The sequence below is a fragment of the Macrotis lagotis genome, chromosome 4 (genome assembly GCF_037893015.1).
Source record: "Macrotis lagotis isolate mMagLag1 chromosome 4, bilby.v1.9.chrom.fasta, whole genome shotgun sequence".
NCBI classification, from domain to species: Eukaryota; Metazoa; Chordata; class Mammalia; order Peramelemorphia; family Peramelidae; genus Macrotis; species Macrotis lagotis.
This window is the reverse complement of record NC_133661.1, coordinates 216,066,333-216,084,647: the sequence shown is the minus strand read 5'-3', so window position 1 is coordinate 216,084,647 and position 18,315 is coordinate 216,066,333. Positions and strand designations below refer to the sequence as shown.

Below are 18,315 nucleotides of genomic sequence, written 5' to 3'. Positions count from 1 at the left end.
GATCAGACCAATAGGAGGAGCTCAAATTTCTCTCCCCCAGGTCAGGACAAATAGTCTACCTGAACACCTGGGGTGTTCATTCTAAATTTAAACATCTCACATTCTTTTGAGCTTCTTCAGTTCTGCCTTGCTCAGGGCACAGCACCTTCTCTGATGAGGGCAATCTCCTGCTGTGTGATCCTGTGTTAGTATCTCCCATGCTATATATAATCAATTCTAAATTTCTTAAGCAAGACTTTCAGCATGTCCAGGTATCACTTTTTCTGACCCCCTTATGAGACCTTGTCCTGCAAGAGTTGTTCATAAAATAGCCTTTTTGGCAAACAACATGTTCACTCCCTCGTGACTGCACTTTCATCATAATATTTGAATGCTTGACAGTGTAGCTTGAGAAAAGACCTCAGTGTCTGGTATTTTCTCCTGATAGGGGATATTCAGAATCTTCCTAAGACAATTTAAATGAAAGTGATTCAATTTCCAGGCATGGCACTGGTAGTAGACTGTCCAGCTTTCACAGGCATATGGCAAAGAGGTCAGAACAACAGCTCTGTAAACCTTCAGTTTGGTAGCCAGTCTAATATGTCTTCTCTCCCACATTTTCTTTCAGTCTTCCAAATACTGAGTCAGCTCTGGCAGTGTTTATGTCAATTTCTAATCAATGCCCTGGAGAGGACATTGCAAAGGTAAGTGAAATTATTCACAGTATTTAAAACTTCTCCATTTGCTGTGATCAATAGTTTTTCATATGGATGGTATGATGCTGGCAAATGGGACACCTTGGTGTTAATTGCTAGGCCAAAATGAGTGCAGAGCAGTACAGTGTAGAGCAGCAGAGAAGCAGAGAATTTATCCATTCTTTGTTGCATATCAGTTTCATAGACTGAATTAATATATAATCATCTGTAAACCATCATGTACCAACATTCTCTCAACTTTGATCTTGGCTTATAAACTTTTCAAGTTGGAGAATGTAACATCAGTGTGGTAGCTGATGTTATTTCTCAGTGAAGGTGTCTGATAATATGATTGAAAATATGGTAAAAAAAAAGCATGGTAAGAAGAACACAATCTTGTTTCATTCCATTGGTAAGTGGGAAATCAGGAAATCATTGTCCACTATCTAACCTGGGCAAGCTTGCTGTCGTGATTGATGTACAATACTGATGAACATCTTTGGGCAACCAAATTTGGACATAAATTTTCCATAAGCCTTCATAACTCATGGTATCAAAGGTCTTAGCCCTTATCAATAACAAAACTAACAAATCATCTAATTATCTTAATAGATGCTTTTAAAAAAGCATTGAATGGGCCACAAGAGAAGATCCTCTTCTTAGGTGCTCTCTCTCTCTCTCTCTCTCTGATATTTCCAAACTTATAAAATAAGGACTCTAAATGTTTGAGAGACAGAACCCACAGAAGGATCCAGCCCAAGGTAACACGGAAAATAGTGGAAAGGCTCCACTCCATGAGGTTAGAGGGGCTGCCACCAGAGTGAAGGAATTTCAGACTCCTGGAGGCAGCCTCTGGGTGCTGAGAGCTGCAGCTCACAGCAGTGGGGGCAGTTTCCTGACCTATGCTCCAGAGACCCCAGGCACAACTTGGAAGATGGGAGGGGGGCTCTGCCAGAGCTAGCCCATGAAGCCAGCCTTCAGGGCACTCAGCAGAGTTTCTGGCAGCCCAGATCCAGGAACTGGAAGTAGGCAGAACTGGTAAACAGAAGCTTCCAGGCTTGAGTGCTCAGCCTAGGTAGGAGAGTGGACAGAGACTTCCCAGGTCTGTCCTCTGTACCTGGAACAGGAGTCTGGGGCTCTGACCACATTCAGATCCTGATCGCAGTCTAGACCCCCCATAGAACAGCAGCCCCCCCACCTCAGCCCTGTGGCAGAGGGGTGCGCTTGTAGTCATTCACAGACCAGGAGGGAAGACAGAGTTTCACACAATGAGATCCTTTTGGGAGGCGGGGTGTCCCAATGAAAAAGCATTGATTGAAAGAAAGGCTTATTTCTATTAAAAATACTACAACATAGGGATAAATGGACTTTTTCTTAAAATGATAAATAGTATTTCACTAAAACATCAGCAGGCATTATATGTAATGAGGATAAACTAGATACATTCCAAACAAAGATCAAGGGTGAAACAAGGATGTCCTTTATAACCACTATCATTCAATATTGTCTTAGAAATGCAAGTTTTCACATTGAGAAAAGAAAACCAAATTGGAGGCATTGAGGCAAAAAAAATACCTCACTCTTTGCCTATAATATGATGCGAATACTTAGGAAACCCTAGAAAATCAACTAAAATAGTACTTGAAACACTTAACAACATTAACAGTGGATCAGAGTATAAAATAAACCAACATAAATCATCAGTATTTACATATATATATATATATATATATATATATATACATATATATGTATGTATGTATCTTATCAAGAAAATCCAACAGCAAGAGATTTAAAGAGAAATTCTATTTAAAATAACTGTAGATAAAATTAAAAGATTGGGGAATCCGCCTGCCTATGCAAACCCAGAAATTATTTAAAAACAATTACAAATTGTCCCCGATTATTCCATCAGTGAAACAATCAGGGACAATTTTGTACTGGCTGCAATGGAGAGTGCCATCTGTATCCAAATAAAGAGCCATGGAGTTTGAACAAATTTCAAGTACTATTCCCTTTAATTTAGGAAAAAAACAGATATCTTATTTTCTGATCTTGTTATCTCTTAGACTTTTTGTCTTTTCCTTAAGGATATGATTTCTCTGTCATCACACTCATTTTGGATCAATGTACAACATGGAAGCAAAGTAAAACCTGACAGATTGCTTTCTGTGGGGAGAGTGGGGGGAGGGAAGTAGGATTGGGGGAAAATTGTAAAACTCAAATAATATGTTTGATAAAAAAAAGAAAAAATATATATAAAAAAGGAGAAAAAATATAAAAAAAGAAAAAAAGAAAACAATTACAAAGCGCTTTTCACACAAATAAAGTCAGACCTAAACTATTGTAAAAATGCCAGTTGTTCATGGGTAGAACAATCTAATACAATAAAAATGAGAATTCTACCTAAATTAAATTACTTAGTCATTGCCACACCAATCAAACAACCAAAAACATATTTTACAGAGTTAGGAAAAATAGCAACAAAATTCATTTGGAGGAACAAAAAAAATCAAGAATATCAAAAGAAGTAATGAAAAAATACATAGGAAGATGGCCTAGCCATACCATATCTAAACCTATATTATAAAACAGCAGTCATCAAAACTGTTCAGCTAAGAAAGAGAGAAGTGGATCAGTGGAAGATAATATATACTAAAGAAACAATACTAAATAACTATAGTAAATCACTTTTTGATAAACTCAAAGAATCTAACTTCCAGGAAAGAAATTCACTATTTTACAAAAACAGCTGGGAAAACTGGAAAATAGTATGGCCAAAATTAGACACAGAGCAACATTTCATAATCTATAATAAGATAATGTCCAAATGAGTTTAAAATTTAGACATTAGGGGTGATACTGCAAGCCAATTGGGAAAACAAGAAATAGTCTGTCCAATCTATGGAGAGGAGAGGAGTTTATGTCCAAACAAAAGAAAAAGAACATTATGGAGTGCAAATTGGTAATTTAGACATTAAAAAGGTTTTTCTGAAATAAAGTCAATGCAACCAAGATTAGAAGAAAGCTGGGAAATAATTTTCACAGCTAATATTTCTAATAAAGAAATCATTTCTAAAACTTATAGGAAAATGTAACAAGTTTATAAGAACAAAAGTCATTCTCCAATTGATAAAGGTCAAAGGATAGGGATAGGTATTTTTCAGATGAAGATATTAAAACTATTTCTAACCATGTGAAAAAATGCTCTAAATCAATATTGAGTAGGAAATGCTAATTAAAACAACTCAGAGGCATCAACAACCTCACATCTATCGGATTATCTAAAATGACAAAAAAAAAAGGAAAATGATCAATGTTGGAAAGGGTATGGAGAAAACTGGGACACTAATGTACTTCTGTTGGAGTTGTGAACTGATCCATTCTGGAGAAGAATTTGGAGCTGTGCCCAAAAGGCAATAAGATTATGCATGCTCTCTGATTCAAAAATGCCACTACTAGATCTATATACAAAAGAGATCACAAAAAATGGGAAAAGTCCCCTATGTTCCAAACTATTTGTAACAGCTCTTTTTATAGAGGCAAAAAGTTAGAGGAAATGTTCATCTATTGGGAATAGTTGAAAAAGTTATGGTTTATGTGTGTGTAATTAAGGACTACAATTCTGTAAGAAATCATGAATGACTGGACTTAGAAAAGTCTGGGAAGATTTGCAAGAACTGAAGCTGAATGAAGTGAGAATATAATTATCTACTTTTTTCATTAGCATTAAAAACACCATTGTGAGATGATCAACTCTGATGAAAACAGCTCCTCTCAACAATTCAAAAATCAAGGACAATACAGAGAGATCTGGTAAGGAAAATGCCATCCATATGGGGGAAGGGGAGGGAAACAAACTATGGAATCTAATGCAGCACAAAATATAATATTTTCCCTTTCTTAAACTTCTTTTATGCTTTTTCTTTCTTTCCAAAATTTTCCTCTGAGTTCTAATTTCTCTTTCACAACATGACTAATATGGTAATATGATAAATGGATTGTTCAAGAACAAACCTATATAACATTGCTATTTCCATAGTGAGGAGAAGGAAAGGGAGGGAAATAGAAAAAATTTGGACTCAAAAGGTTGTAAAAATAATTATTCAGTGCAATATCAATCAAACTACCAAATACTTATTTTACCCAGCTAGAAAAAATAGTAACAAAATTCATCTGGAGCAACAAAGCATCAGAATAGAAAGGGGGACAAAGGATAACTCATTTCACTTATCCTCTGCTGAGTTTTGCAATTTTTCCCCCAATCTTGCTTCCCTCCCCCCACCCCCCGCACAGAAGTCAGTTTGTTACTCTTTACATCATTCCCTGTGCATTGATCCATGTTGAATGTGATGAGAGAGAAATCATATCCTTAAGGAAGAAACACATAGTATGTGATATAGCAGAATTACATAATAAGACATTTAAAAAAAAATTAAAGGTGGATAGAAAGTCTTTGGTATTTGTTCAAACTCCACACTTCTTACTCAGGATACAGATGGCATTCTCCATTGCAAATATCTCAAAATTATGCCTGATTATTGCACTGATGGTATGAGCAAGTCCATTAAGGTTGATCATCAATCCCATGTTGCTGTTAGGGTGTACAGTGTTCTGGTTCTGCTCATCTCGCTCATCATCAGTTCATGCAGATCCTTCCAGGAATTCCCATACCTCCTAGTTTTAATAGAACAATAAGTGTTCTATCACATACATATATCACAGTTTGTTAAGCCATTCCCCAATTTATGGACATTTCCTCAGTTTCCATTTCTTTGCCACCACAAACAGAACTGCTATGAACATTTTAGTACAGGTGATGTTTTCACCATTTTTTATAATCTTTGCAGGATACATACCCAGTAGTAGTATTGCTGGATCAAAGGGTATGCACATTTTTGTTGCCTTTTTGGCATAATTCCAAATTTCTCTCCAGAAAATTTGGATGAGTTCATGACTCCACCAACAATGTATTAGTGTCCCAGATTTATCACATCCCTTCCAACATTTATCACTGTTCTTTCAGGTTATATTGACCAGTCTAAGAGGTGTGAGGTGATACCTCAGAGATGTTTTAATTTGCATTTCTCTACTAATTACTGATTTAGAGAAATTTCATGAGTATGGATTGCTTTGATTTCCTCATCCATCAATTGCCTTTGCATATCCTTTGACCATTTGTCGATTGGGGAATGGCTTGCCTTTTTTAAAAATTTGATACAGTTCCCTGTATATTTTAGAGATGAGTCCTTTGTCAGATATACTAGTTGCAAAAATTGTTTCCCAATTTACTACATTTCTTTTGATCTTGGTTACAGTAGTTTTGTCTGTGTAAAAGCTTTTTAATTTAATGCAATCAAAATTATCTAGTTTATTTTTAATCATGTTCTCCATCTCTTCTTTGGTCATAAATTGGTTCCCTTTCCATAGATCTAACATCGACCTTCTAGTTTGCTTATAATATTTTTTTTATGTCTAGACCCTGTATCAATTTTGCTCTTATCTTGGTATAGGGTGTAAGATGTTTGTCTACTCTCAGTTTTTTCCATGCTAACTTCCAATTGTTCCAATAGTTTTTATCAAAGAGAGAGTTTTTATCCCAATAGCTGGACTCTTTGGATTTATCAAACAGCAGATTACCATAATCATCTCCTGCTATTGCATCTAGTCCATTCCACTGATCCACTAGTCTATTTCTTAGCCAATACCAGACAGTATTTTTAGGTTTTTACAAGGTAAATATGGTTAAGTGACTTGCCCAAGGCCACACAGCTAGGTAATTATTAAGTGTCTGAGGCCAGATTTGAACTCAGATACTCCTGACTCCAGGGCTGGTGTTCTATCCATTGTGCAGCCTAGGTGCCCCAGTACCAGATAGTTTTAATGACTGATGCTTTATAATATATTTTTAGATCTGTTAGGGCTAAGCCACCTTATTTTGCACTTTTTTTCATTAAATTTCTGGAAATTTTAGACTTTTTAATTTCTCCATATGAATTTACTTACAATTTTTTCTAACTCATTAAAGTAATTTTTTGAAATTTTGATTGATAGTGCACTAAACAAGTGGATTAATTTTGGTAGAATTGTCATTTTTATTATATCAGCTTGTTCTATCCATGAACAGTTGATATTTGTACAGTTATAAAAGTCTGATTTTATTTGTGTGACATGTGTCTTCATTGTTTTCAAAAAGTTTCTGAGTCTGCCTTGATAGACAGATAGACTCCCAGGTGTACTAAATTGTCTGAAGTTACTTTGAATGGGATTTCTCTCTCTCTAGCTCTTTCTGCTGCATCTTGCCAGTCATATATATAAATTTTAAAGATTTATGAGAGTTTATTTTATATTGTGCAACTTTGCTAAAGGTGCAAATTATTTATAGTAGTTTTTTAGATGATTTCTTGGTATTCTGTACATATACCATCATGAAGAGTGAGAGTTTTATCTCTTCCTTCCCATTCTAATTCCTTCAATTTCTTTTCCTTCTCTTAAGGCTGAAGCTCATATTTCTAATGCGATGTTGAAATGAAAGTGGGCATCCTTGTTTCAACCATGATCTTATTGGAAATTCCCTTAGCCTATTGATAGGTTTCTATTTATATAATTAATATAATTAATTATACTGACAATTTTCATAATGTTGAACCAACCTTCCATTCCTGGAATAAATCCTACTAAATAAATCATAATGTATTATCCTAGTGATAAATTGTTGTAGTTTTTTTGCTAAGATTTTATTTAAGATTTTTGCATCTATAGTCATCAGGGAGATAGGTCTATAATTTTCTTTCTCTGTTTTAACTCTTCCTGGTTTAGGTATCAGTACCACATTGATATCATAGAAAGAGTTAGGCAGAGTTCTGTCTTCACCTATTTTTCCATATAGTTTATATAGAATTAGAATGAGTTGTTCCTGAACTGTTTGATAGAACTCACTTATGAATTCATCTGGCCCTGGAGATTTATTTTAGGAAGGCCAATAATGACTTGTTGAATTTCTTTTTCTGAGATACTGTTATTTAGGTTTTTAATTTCCTCTTCTTAAAATCTGGCCAACTTATATTTTTGTAAATATTCATCCATTTCACTTAGATTGTGAAATTTATTGGCATAGAGTTGGGCAAAATAATTCTGAATTATTATTTCAATTTCCTCCTCATTGGTGGTGAGTTCACCTTTTTCATTTATGATCCAAGAAATTTGGTTTACTTCTTTCTTTTTTAAATCAATTTGATCAGAGGTTTATCAATTTTCTCATTTTTTTTCATAAAACCAACTCTTGGTTTTATTTATTAGTTCAATGGTTTTTTGCTTTCAATTTTATTAATTTTGCCTTAAGTTTTAGAATTTCTAATTGGGTATTTAATTGGGGGTCTTTAATTTGTTCTGTAATTTTTTTTAATTGCATATTTAGTTCTCTAATTTGTTCATGTAAGTAATTAAAGATATATGCCCTGACACCCACCTTGAGTGTATCCCATATGTTTTGATATAATGCTTCATTATTTTCATTATCTAGGATAAAAGAAATTAATTCTTTCTATAAATTGTTGCTTAATCCACTCATTCTTTAAAATGAGGTTATTCAGTTACCAATTAGTTTTGGTTCTATATCTCCCCAGCTCAATATTGCATGTGATTTTTATTGCATTATGATGTGAGAAAGATGTTTTCAATATTTCTGCCTTTCTGCAATTCATTATTGGGTTTTTATGTCCTAGTATGTGGCCAGTTTTTATGTGTCATGTACTGCAGAAAAGAAAGTATGTTCCTTTCTATCCCCATTTAATTTCCTCCATAAGTCTATTATGTCTGTGTTTTCTAACAATCTAATTACCTCCTTAACTTCCCTCTTGTTTATTTTATGGTTAGATTTATCTAAATCTGAGAGCTGGAGGTTGAGGTCTTTCACTAGTAGTTTTGCTTTCTATGTCTTCCTTTAACTTCTTCAACTTCTCCTGTAAGAATTTGGATGCTATACATTGGCTCCATACATATTTAGTATTTATTGTATATGGTACCTTTTAGGAGGATGTAGTTTCCTTCCTTATCTCTTTTAATGCTATCTATATTTTGCAGCTGCATTGACTGAGATAAGGATTGCTACCCCTGCTTTTTTCAGTTCAGCTGAAGCAAAATATATTTTGCTCCATCCTTTTACCTTTACTCTATATGTATCTCTCTGTTTCAAATGACTTTCTTGTGAGCAGCATATTGTAGGATGCTGATTTTTAATACACTCTGCTATTCTCTTACATCTTAAGGGAGAGTTCATCCCATTCACATTCAAAGCTATAATTACTAATTTTTTATTGCTTTCCATGTTATCTTCCCTCTGTTCCCCCCTTTTCCCCTTTATCCATATTCCCCTGTGTTTTATTTCTGAATACCACCACCTTCAGTGTGTTTGCCCTCCTATATGCAACCCCCTCCTCCCTTTTTAACACCTTTCCCCTTGCCCCTTCTTTCTTCCTTTCCTTCTGTTGAATCCCCCTTTCCTCCTCCCTCCCCTTTCCCCCTTTTAACACTTTAAAGGTACAATAAGTTTCTTAAGTTTACTGAGTGTATATATGTATGGTAACTTTAAGCCAAACTGATGAGAGTAAGATTCAGGAGGTTCTTACCTCCTCCCTTCTTCTTCTCTATTGCAATAAGTCCTTTGTACCTCTTGATGTAATAATTTATCCCATCTGTCTCTTCCATCTTCCCATCTCTTTACTGTCCTCCTTTTTGAGGAGGTATTGTTTTTAAATCCTTCTATCTGATTCACAGAAAGGTCATGAGTTTCCATCATTTCTGGCTTTTCTCTCTCTACTAGAATTACAGTTATTGAGAGTTAATAGAGTTTTTCTCCCAGGTAAGGATATAATCAGTTTCATCTTACAGTTTCTCAAATAAGTCATGCTTATCCATCTCTTCTGTCTAACTAAACTCTGTCAAATAGAGTTACAATTCTCAAGACTTATTAAAGTCTTTCTTTCAGGCAAGGATATTGCAAGTTTCATCTTATTGGGTAGCAGTTTTTTTTCCCCTTCCCCCTCCCTTTTTTGTTTAGATTTTACCTTTTCATGTCTCTCTTGAGTCTCCTGTTTAAAATCCAAATTTTCTATTAAGCTCTGGTCTTTTCATCAGGAAAAGTTATAAGTCTCCAATTTCAATAAATTTACATCATTTGCCCTGGAAAAGAAGGCTCAACTTTTCAGGATATTGGATTCTTGACTTTATTCCAAGCTCCCTTGCTTTTTGGAATATTGCATGCCAGGCCCTTCAATCCCTTAATGTTGCCAGGTCCTGTGTAATCCTTACTGTAGCCCCTTGGTACTTAAATTGTTTCTTTCTGGCTGCTTGCAGGATTTTCTCTTTCATCTGATAGTTCTTGAATTTAGCTACAATATTACTTAGTGTTTTCATTTTGGGGTCCCTTTCCAGAGGACATTGATGTATTTTTTTCAATAATGATTTTGCCAGGGTGGCTAGGTGGTGCAGTGGATAGAGTACTGGCCCTGGAGTCAGGAATACCTGAGTTCAAATCTGATCTCAGACACTTAATAATTACCCAGCTGTGTGGCCTTTGGCAAGCCACTTAACCCCATTGCCTTACAAAAACTAAATAATAATAATAATTATTATTATTATTTTGCCCTCTGGTTCCATGATATCATGGACTAAATCCTGTAATATTAATTCCAGACTTTTTTTCCTCTTCAATGTTTTCAGGAAGACCACTAATTTTTAGGTTATCTTTCTTGATCTGTTCTTGAGGTCAGTAGTTTTGCTGATGAGGTATTTAACATTTTCTTCTATTTTTCATTGTTTTTTGTTTTCTTTAAACAATTCGTGTTGTCTCATGAAATCACTGGTTTCCATAGATTCCATTCTTTTTTTTTTTAGGGAAGAATTTTCTTCATTTACCTTTTGCAATTCTTTTTCCAATTGTTCATTTCTATTATTGTAAGAGTTTTCCCTTTGTTCATTTGAGGTTTTGAGAGAATTATTTTCTTTTTGCATTTGTCCAATTGTATTTTCCAAGGATTTGTTTTCTTCCTGCAAGGTGTTAATTTTCTTTTGGGTTGCATTTCCCAAATTTTTCAAATGACTTTTCAACTCTTTTCTGATTTCTTCAAAAAAATATTACTGGAGACCAAATCATATTCTCCTAAGGGGTTCTACATCTCTTTGATTTAGAATCTTTTCCCACTAGAAATTTTTCTATGGTCCCCCCTTTCTGATGGCCTTTCTTCATTTTTCTAAGGTCTTGTGGGGGGGCTGGTTCACAGAGGTTTGGTATTGAGATCCCTAGAGGCTTTACTCATTGAGTGTAATATCTCCAGCTCACCAGGAGGGAGTGGTGGAAGCTTTGCTCACTGAGTGACTAATAGGGGGTGCTAGAGGCTGGAACCTATTCTCCAGCTCTTCCTGCAAGTACAAGACTGTCAGTCCCACGGCCACGCCTCCACTCTCTGGTTGTTTCTCAGAGTACATTGGTTCCCAAATAGCATAGTGGTTCCCACAGCAAAGTACTTCCCACAGTGAAGTGGTTCCCACAGCAAAAGGCCTGAGTACTGATCTTAGATTAGTCTGTCTCTCACCCCTCCCCCATTGGCTGTTGGCAGTCTGCACTTGTCACACCCCGATCCTCCAAGACAGACCTTGGGGTACCTGTCATTTTTCTAGCTTCGCTTTCTGGGTTTTGTTGACAGGACATCCATTAAGAGGTTTGTTTCATTTTGTTTATGAGGGAAGATCAGGAGACCTCAGCACAGGTCCTGGATTCTCTCTGCCATCCTGGCCGGAAGTCCAGAACTTTATTTCTCTTAGGATAATTAAATGGTTGAATGGACTTGAAGGATATGTGTATAGTTCAGTCTTGTCTCTCTGTTGAAGAAGACCAAGAAGATATCACTATGTTTGAGATAAAAAGCTCTGATTAAAAGCAGAGGTGTTCATTTTAAATTTAAGTGTGTCATTATCTTTTGAATGACTTTAACTCTATTTTGCTGAAAAAAGCTTAGCACTTTGTCTAATGAGGGCATCATAAGCTGGGAAGACTTGAGTCAGTGTCTCAATGACTTGCAAACATTTGTGAAGATCATAAAATTCTTGCAGTTTATTTTCTCAGTGTTTGATTTAATACACTTCATTTAACAAGGGGTTAACTCTCATGGGTGGTGAGGGGAGAGAATGTGAGAGAAAATAGGCCTTGCTGCAGGAGCGGCTAGGTTGTTCAGTGGATAGTGCACTGACCCTGGAGTCAGGAGTACCTGAGTTCAAATCTGGCCTCAGACACGTAATAATTACCTAGCTGTGTGATCTTGGGCAAGCCACTTAACCCCATTGCCTTGCAAAACCTTTAAAAAAGAAGAAGAAAATAGGCCTTGCTTCACTTAACAAGGGGTCAAATGCCCTGGGTGGGGATGGGGGGGTAAAGTGTGAAGGAAAGTAAATTGGGAGGAGGGAGAGAGGGACACAAGTAGTAGAAGATGTGATTTGGCTTTGGATAATATTTTGGCTCATGAGGAAAACTGTGTGTTCTCTGAAAATACTTGAAAAAGCGGTAAGATAAAAAATGATTATGATTATAATTAAGAATGGATGTAATTTGAGACAATACTGCTTATTAAACAATCAAGCAAGCAATCTGTGAAGATACTGTGCTAACTTAGTAAGTTAGTTTATTAAACTTATTAACACTAGCTTATTAAACAATCAAATAATCAAACTGCAATTGCTAATACCTGATTAACAATACTAGAGTAATAACACCAGGTGAAGAGGCACAAAGATTTATAACTTTAGAGGGAAAGAAGGGAGAGTCTGAACTGTGAGTAAATTCTATTCAATAGATGTGACCCTGAGAGGAAATAAGATACATTCCCACTTAGATTTAAATATGTATCTGAATTTACAGGGAAGGGATAAATGGAGAAATCAAAAGATAAGGGATGAAGGAACTGATAAAAGAGAAGGCAAAGGTATACATGAAAATAAACAGAAAATTAAATTTTAAAAGAAAAGTCAAAGGGGAAAAGCAATAAAATTTTGGTGAGGAGGATTAAGAGAAAAGGAAAGAGAAAAATCTAAATGGAGAAAGATAGCATGGAGAGAAATACAGAATTAGTAGTCTTAATTGTAAATGTGAATGGATGAACTCTCCCATAAAATGGAAGCAGATAGAAGATTGAAGTAGGAATCAGAATCCTGCAATATGTTGTTTACAAGAAAAACATTTGAAGGAGAGTAATAAACATACTGTAAAGGTACAAGGTTGGAGCAAAATATATTATGCATCAAATGAAGAAAAAAAATCAAGTGTAGCTATCCTGATCTCAGATAAAATAAAATAAAAAATATCCATCTCATCAAAAGCAATAAGGAAGGAAATTACATGTTCTTAAATGACACCATTGGTAACGAAGCTATAACATTACTAAACATGGATGCAACTAGTGCTATAGCATCCAAATTCCTAGGGGAAAAATTGAGTGAATTTACAAGGAGACATAGATAGCAAAACTTTAATTATGGGAGACCTCAATCTCCCTCTCTCAGAACTAGATACATCTAACCACAAAATAAGAAAGAAGGATGTTAAGAAGGTGAATGAAATCTTAGGAAACATAGATTTGATAGAGCTCTGGAGAAAAATTAAAGGAGGATAGAAAAGAATATACCTTTTTCTCAGTGGTACATAACAACTATACCAAAACTGACCATGTACTAAGGGACAAAACCTTTTAATAAAAATCAGAAAGGCAGAAATAATAAATATACACTCCTCAGACAATGATGCAATAAAAATTGCATATTATGAAGGGTAATGGGAAGATAAACCAAAAACTAGGAAATTAACAAAATTTCTTCTTGAAGACTGGATGGATCAAATCGCAAAAAAAAGGAAATCAATAATTATATCCTAGAAAATGATATTATGAAATATTTTATATATATATGTATATACATATATATATATATATATATATATATATATATGTATATGTATATGATGCAGCCAAGGCAGTTTTGAGGGTAAACTTTATGTCCCTAAATGACTATATGAATAAAATAATGAGGAGCCCAATGAATTGGGTTTGCAAATAAAAAATCTAGAAAAAGAACAAATTAAATAACCCAAATTAAATACCAAATTAGAAATTCTGAAAATCAAGGGAGAGATTAATAAAATTGAAAATAAGGAAACTTATGATCTCATAAATAAAATGAAGATGAGATTTTATGAAAAAATCAATAAAATAAACAAACCTTTGGTTAATCTGATGAAAAAAGAAAGAAGATAGCCAAATTATCAGTATCAAGAACCAAACTAGTGAACTAACCACCAATGAGGAGGAAATTAAAAAGATTATTCTAAGCTATTTTATCAAACTGTATGCCAATAAATTGGACAACTTGGATGAAATGGATAAATATTTTAAAAATCTACCCAGATTAACAGAAGAGGCAATAAATTACTTAAATAACCCCATATCAGAATAAGAAATTGAAGAACTGATCAAAAAACAGTATTAAAAAGTCTCCAGGTCCAAATGGATTTACAAGTTGATTCTACTAATCATTTAAGGAACAATTAATTTCTATTTTTCATAAACTATTTAAAATAATAGAAGAAGTAGTCCTGCCAAATTCCTTTTATGACACCAACATGGTGCTGATACTTAAACCAGAAAGAACCAAAATAAACAAAAGAAAATTATAGACCAATCTCCCTAATGAATATTGATTAAAAAAATCTTAAATAAAATTTTAGCAATGGGATTACATCAAGTTATTACCAAGATAACACACCATGATGAGGTTGGATTTTTACTAGGCAGGCAGGGTTGGTTCAACATTAGGAAAACATTCAACATAATTCAACATATCAGCAGTAAAACCAACAGAAACCATATGATTATCTCAAAAGATGCTGAAAAAACCTTTGACAAAATACAGCATCCATTCCTATTAAAAACCACTAGAAAGTATATGAATATATGGAGTTTTTCTTAAAATAATAAATAGTATATATTGAAAGCATCAACAAATATTATATTTAATGGGAATAAGCTTGGAGCATTTCCAATAAATTCAGGGGTGATACAAAGGTGTACACTATCACCATGACTATTTGATATAGTATTAGAAACGCTAGAAGTACCAATAAGAGAAAACGAAATTGAAGAATCAGAATAGGCAATGAAGAAGCAAAACTTTCACTCTTTGCAGATGATATGATGGTATACCTAGAGAACCTGAAAAAATCATCTAAAAAATGTCCTTGAAACAATAAACAAATTCACCAAAGTAGCAGGGTATAAAATAAACCCACATAAATCATCAACATTTATATATATGCACAACAAACCCCAAGAGAAAGACATAGAAAGAGAAATTCCATTTAAAGTAACTATAGATAATATTAAATACTTGGGAATCTACCTCCTAAGAGAAACCCAGAAATTGTATGAATACAATTATAAAGTACTTCTCACCCAAATAAAGTCACATCTAAATAACTGGAAAAATTTCAATTGCTCATGGTTAGCTCAAGCTAATATAATAAAAAATGATAATTCCACCCAAATTAAATTACTTATTCAGTGTCATACCAATTAAAGTGCCAAATGCCTATTTTATGAGCTAGAAAATTAGTAACAAAATTCATCTGTAGGAACAAATAGCCAAGAAAAGCAAAGGACTGATGAGGAAAAAAAATATAAAGGAAGGAGGCCTAGCTCTATCAGGTCTAAAACTACAATATTATTAAAGTGGCAGTCATCAAAATTTCCTGGTACTGGTTAAGAAATAGAGTAATGGATCTGTGGATTAGGATAGGTTCAAAATAAACTACAGTAAATGATTACAACAGTCATTATTTGACAAGCCCCAAAACATCAGCTTCTAGGATAAGAACTCACTATTTGCCAAAATTTATTGGGAAAACTGAAAAATAGTATGACAAAAACTAGGTAGAGACATCTTACACCTTACACCAAAATAGTGTCACAATGGGTACAGCATGTAGACATAAAGGGCAGCACCATAGATAAATTAATAGACCAAGAAATATTCTTTCTATCAAATCCATAGAAATGGGATAAATTTATAATCAAACAAGGATTAGAATACATTATAAACTGCAAAATGAATGATTTTAACTATATTAAATTAAAAACATTTGCACTGATAAAATCAATGCTGCCAAAATTAGTAGAAAAGCAGGAAACTGGGAATCAATTTTCACAACTAGGAATTCTGATAAAGGTTTCCTTTCTAAAATATATAGAGAATTGCATCAAATTTATAAGGTTACAGGTCATTCTCCAATTGATAATGAATAGACAGTTTTCAAATGAAGACATTAAAGTTATATATAATCATATGAAAAAATGCTCCAAATCATTATTGATTAGAGAAATGCAAATCAAAATAACCTTGAGGTATGACCTCACACCAATCAGATTGACCAAGATGAGAAAAATGGAAAATAATCAATATTGGAGAGATTGTGGGAAGATCAGATTATTGATGCATTGCTGGTGGAGTTGTGAACAGATTCAACCATTCTGGAGAGCAATGTGGAACTATCCCAAAAGAGTGATAAAAACTGTTCATTCCCTTTGACCCAGCAATTCCAATTCTAGGCCTATATCCAGAAAAAAATCATAAAAAAATGGGGAAAGTCCCCCATATTACAAACTATCCAAAGCAGCTGTTTTTGTAGTGGGAAAGAATTGGAAATTGAGGAAATTCCCATCATTTGGGGAATGGCTAAATAAGTTATGATGCATGAATACTATGAAATATTATTGCTCTAAAAGAAACAATAAATGACCAGATGTTAGAGAAGCATGCAATGAAATACAGGATCTGATACTGAGCAAAGGGAACAGAACCAAGAGACTAATGTATACATCATCAACAACTTTGTGAGATGAACAACCATTGTGGATGCAGCTGCTCTCAGTAGTTTAGAGAGCTAGGATAACCATATTATATTGATTATGGACAATGTTATCCCCATCCAGAGGAAGAAAAACAAAATTAAACTTAAAAAAAACACCCTTTAGAATCTGATGAACACTATAAAAATTATCTCTTTTGTACCTCTTTCCCTGAATCCTAATTCCTCATCACAAAAATGAATAATCTATAAATATGTTTATCAAAAATATTGCTAACCTGACTCTTCACCACAGAGGGGATGGGAGTGGGAAGGGAGGATGGAAGGGAATTTGTAACGTCAAAAAAAAAAATATATATATATATGTATATATATATAATATATATGCATATAGATGAAAAATGAATAATAAAACAATTTCATATTTGCATGTCATTACCCAATTAATAAATGGTAAATGGTTATGAGTAGATAGTTTTCAAATGAAGAAATTAAAATTATAAATAATCATATGAAAAATGCTCCAAATTATTATTGATTAGAAAAATGCAAATTAAAACAATTATGAGGTATCATCTCACACCTATCAGATTGTCTAAGACAGCAAAAAGGGAAAACGATCAATATTGGAGAGGTTGTGGGAGGAATTAAGGCATTTATGTATTGCTGGTGGAGTTCTGAACAGATCCAACCAATCTGCAGAGCAATATGGAACTATGTCTAAAGAGCAAGAAAAATAACTTTTGACCCAGCAATTCCAATTCTAGGCCTATATCTAGAAGAACTCATAGAAAATGAGTGAAATCCCACATGTACCAAACTATTCATAGCAGCTTTTTTTGTAATGGCAGAGAATTGGAAATTAAGGGGATGTCCATGAATTTGGGAATGATTAGACAAGTTGTGGTATATGAATATTATGAAATACTATTTTTCTTTCAGAAACCATAAATGACTGGACTCTAGAGAAGCATGGAAGGAATTACAGGATCTGATACTTAGTGAAGAGAGCAGATCCAAGAGAACAATGTCCATCATCAACAATATTGTGAGATCAACAACCTTGATGAATTCGGCTGCTCTCAGCAGTTCAGAGAGCTAGGACAACCCTTTTAGACCAACTATGGACAATTCAGAGGAAGAAAAACAAAAAAAATAAATAAATAAAAATCTTTCAAAATCTGATGAACACAAGATTCATTTTTTAAAATATATCTTACGTATTTCTTTCCCTTAATCCTCATTCCTCATACTGGAAATGACTAATCTGGAAACATGTTTACCACAAATAAAATAGTACAATATTAAACTGACTCTTCTCCACTAAGGGGAAGGGGATGTGAAGGGAGGGTGGAAGGAAATTTTGTAACTTAAAAGCATACATAGGCATATGGATGAATGCTGAAAAACTTTCATAACATATAAAGGAAAAATAAAATATCAATTTAAAAAACTTGCAAAAGGATGAATTTTGAAAGCTCTCTTTGTATGTAATTAGAAATTTTTTTAAAAAATAAAGAAAAAAGGGGGGAGGAGCCAAGATGGCAGCTTGAAGGCATTCCCTGACAACTCTGACCCCTGAACCCCCAAAAACAAAGGATGACTCTAGCCAAAATTTAGAGGGGCAGAACCCACAGAAAGACTGAGTGATACATTTTCCCCCTTCCAAAATAACTTAGAAGTTCCACGGAAAAGGTGTGCTTCACCATGACTGGGGTTGGAAAAAAAGCAGCTGTG

The 18,315-nt window shown here is 34.2% G+C and overlaps 1 long non-coding RNA gene across 1 annotated transcript; it reads left to right on the top strand.

Annotated features, from left to right (window-relative positions):
* The first annotated feature begins 605 nt into the window (after positions 1 to 605).
* Positions 606 to 17,708, top strand: LOC141520305 (uncharacterized). Its single transcript, XR_012477583.1, has 3 exons — positions 606 to 683; positions 4,402 to 4,490; positions 17,521 to 17,708. It is a non-coding gene; the product is annotated as an uncharacterized LOC141520305 (long non-coding RNA).
* The last annotated feature ends 607 nt before the right edge of the window (positions 17,709 to 18,315 follow it).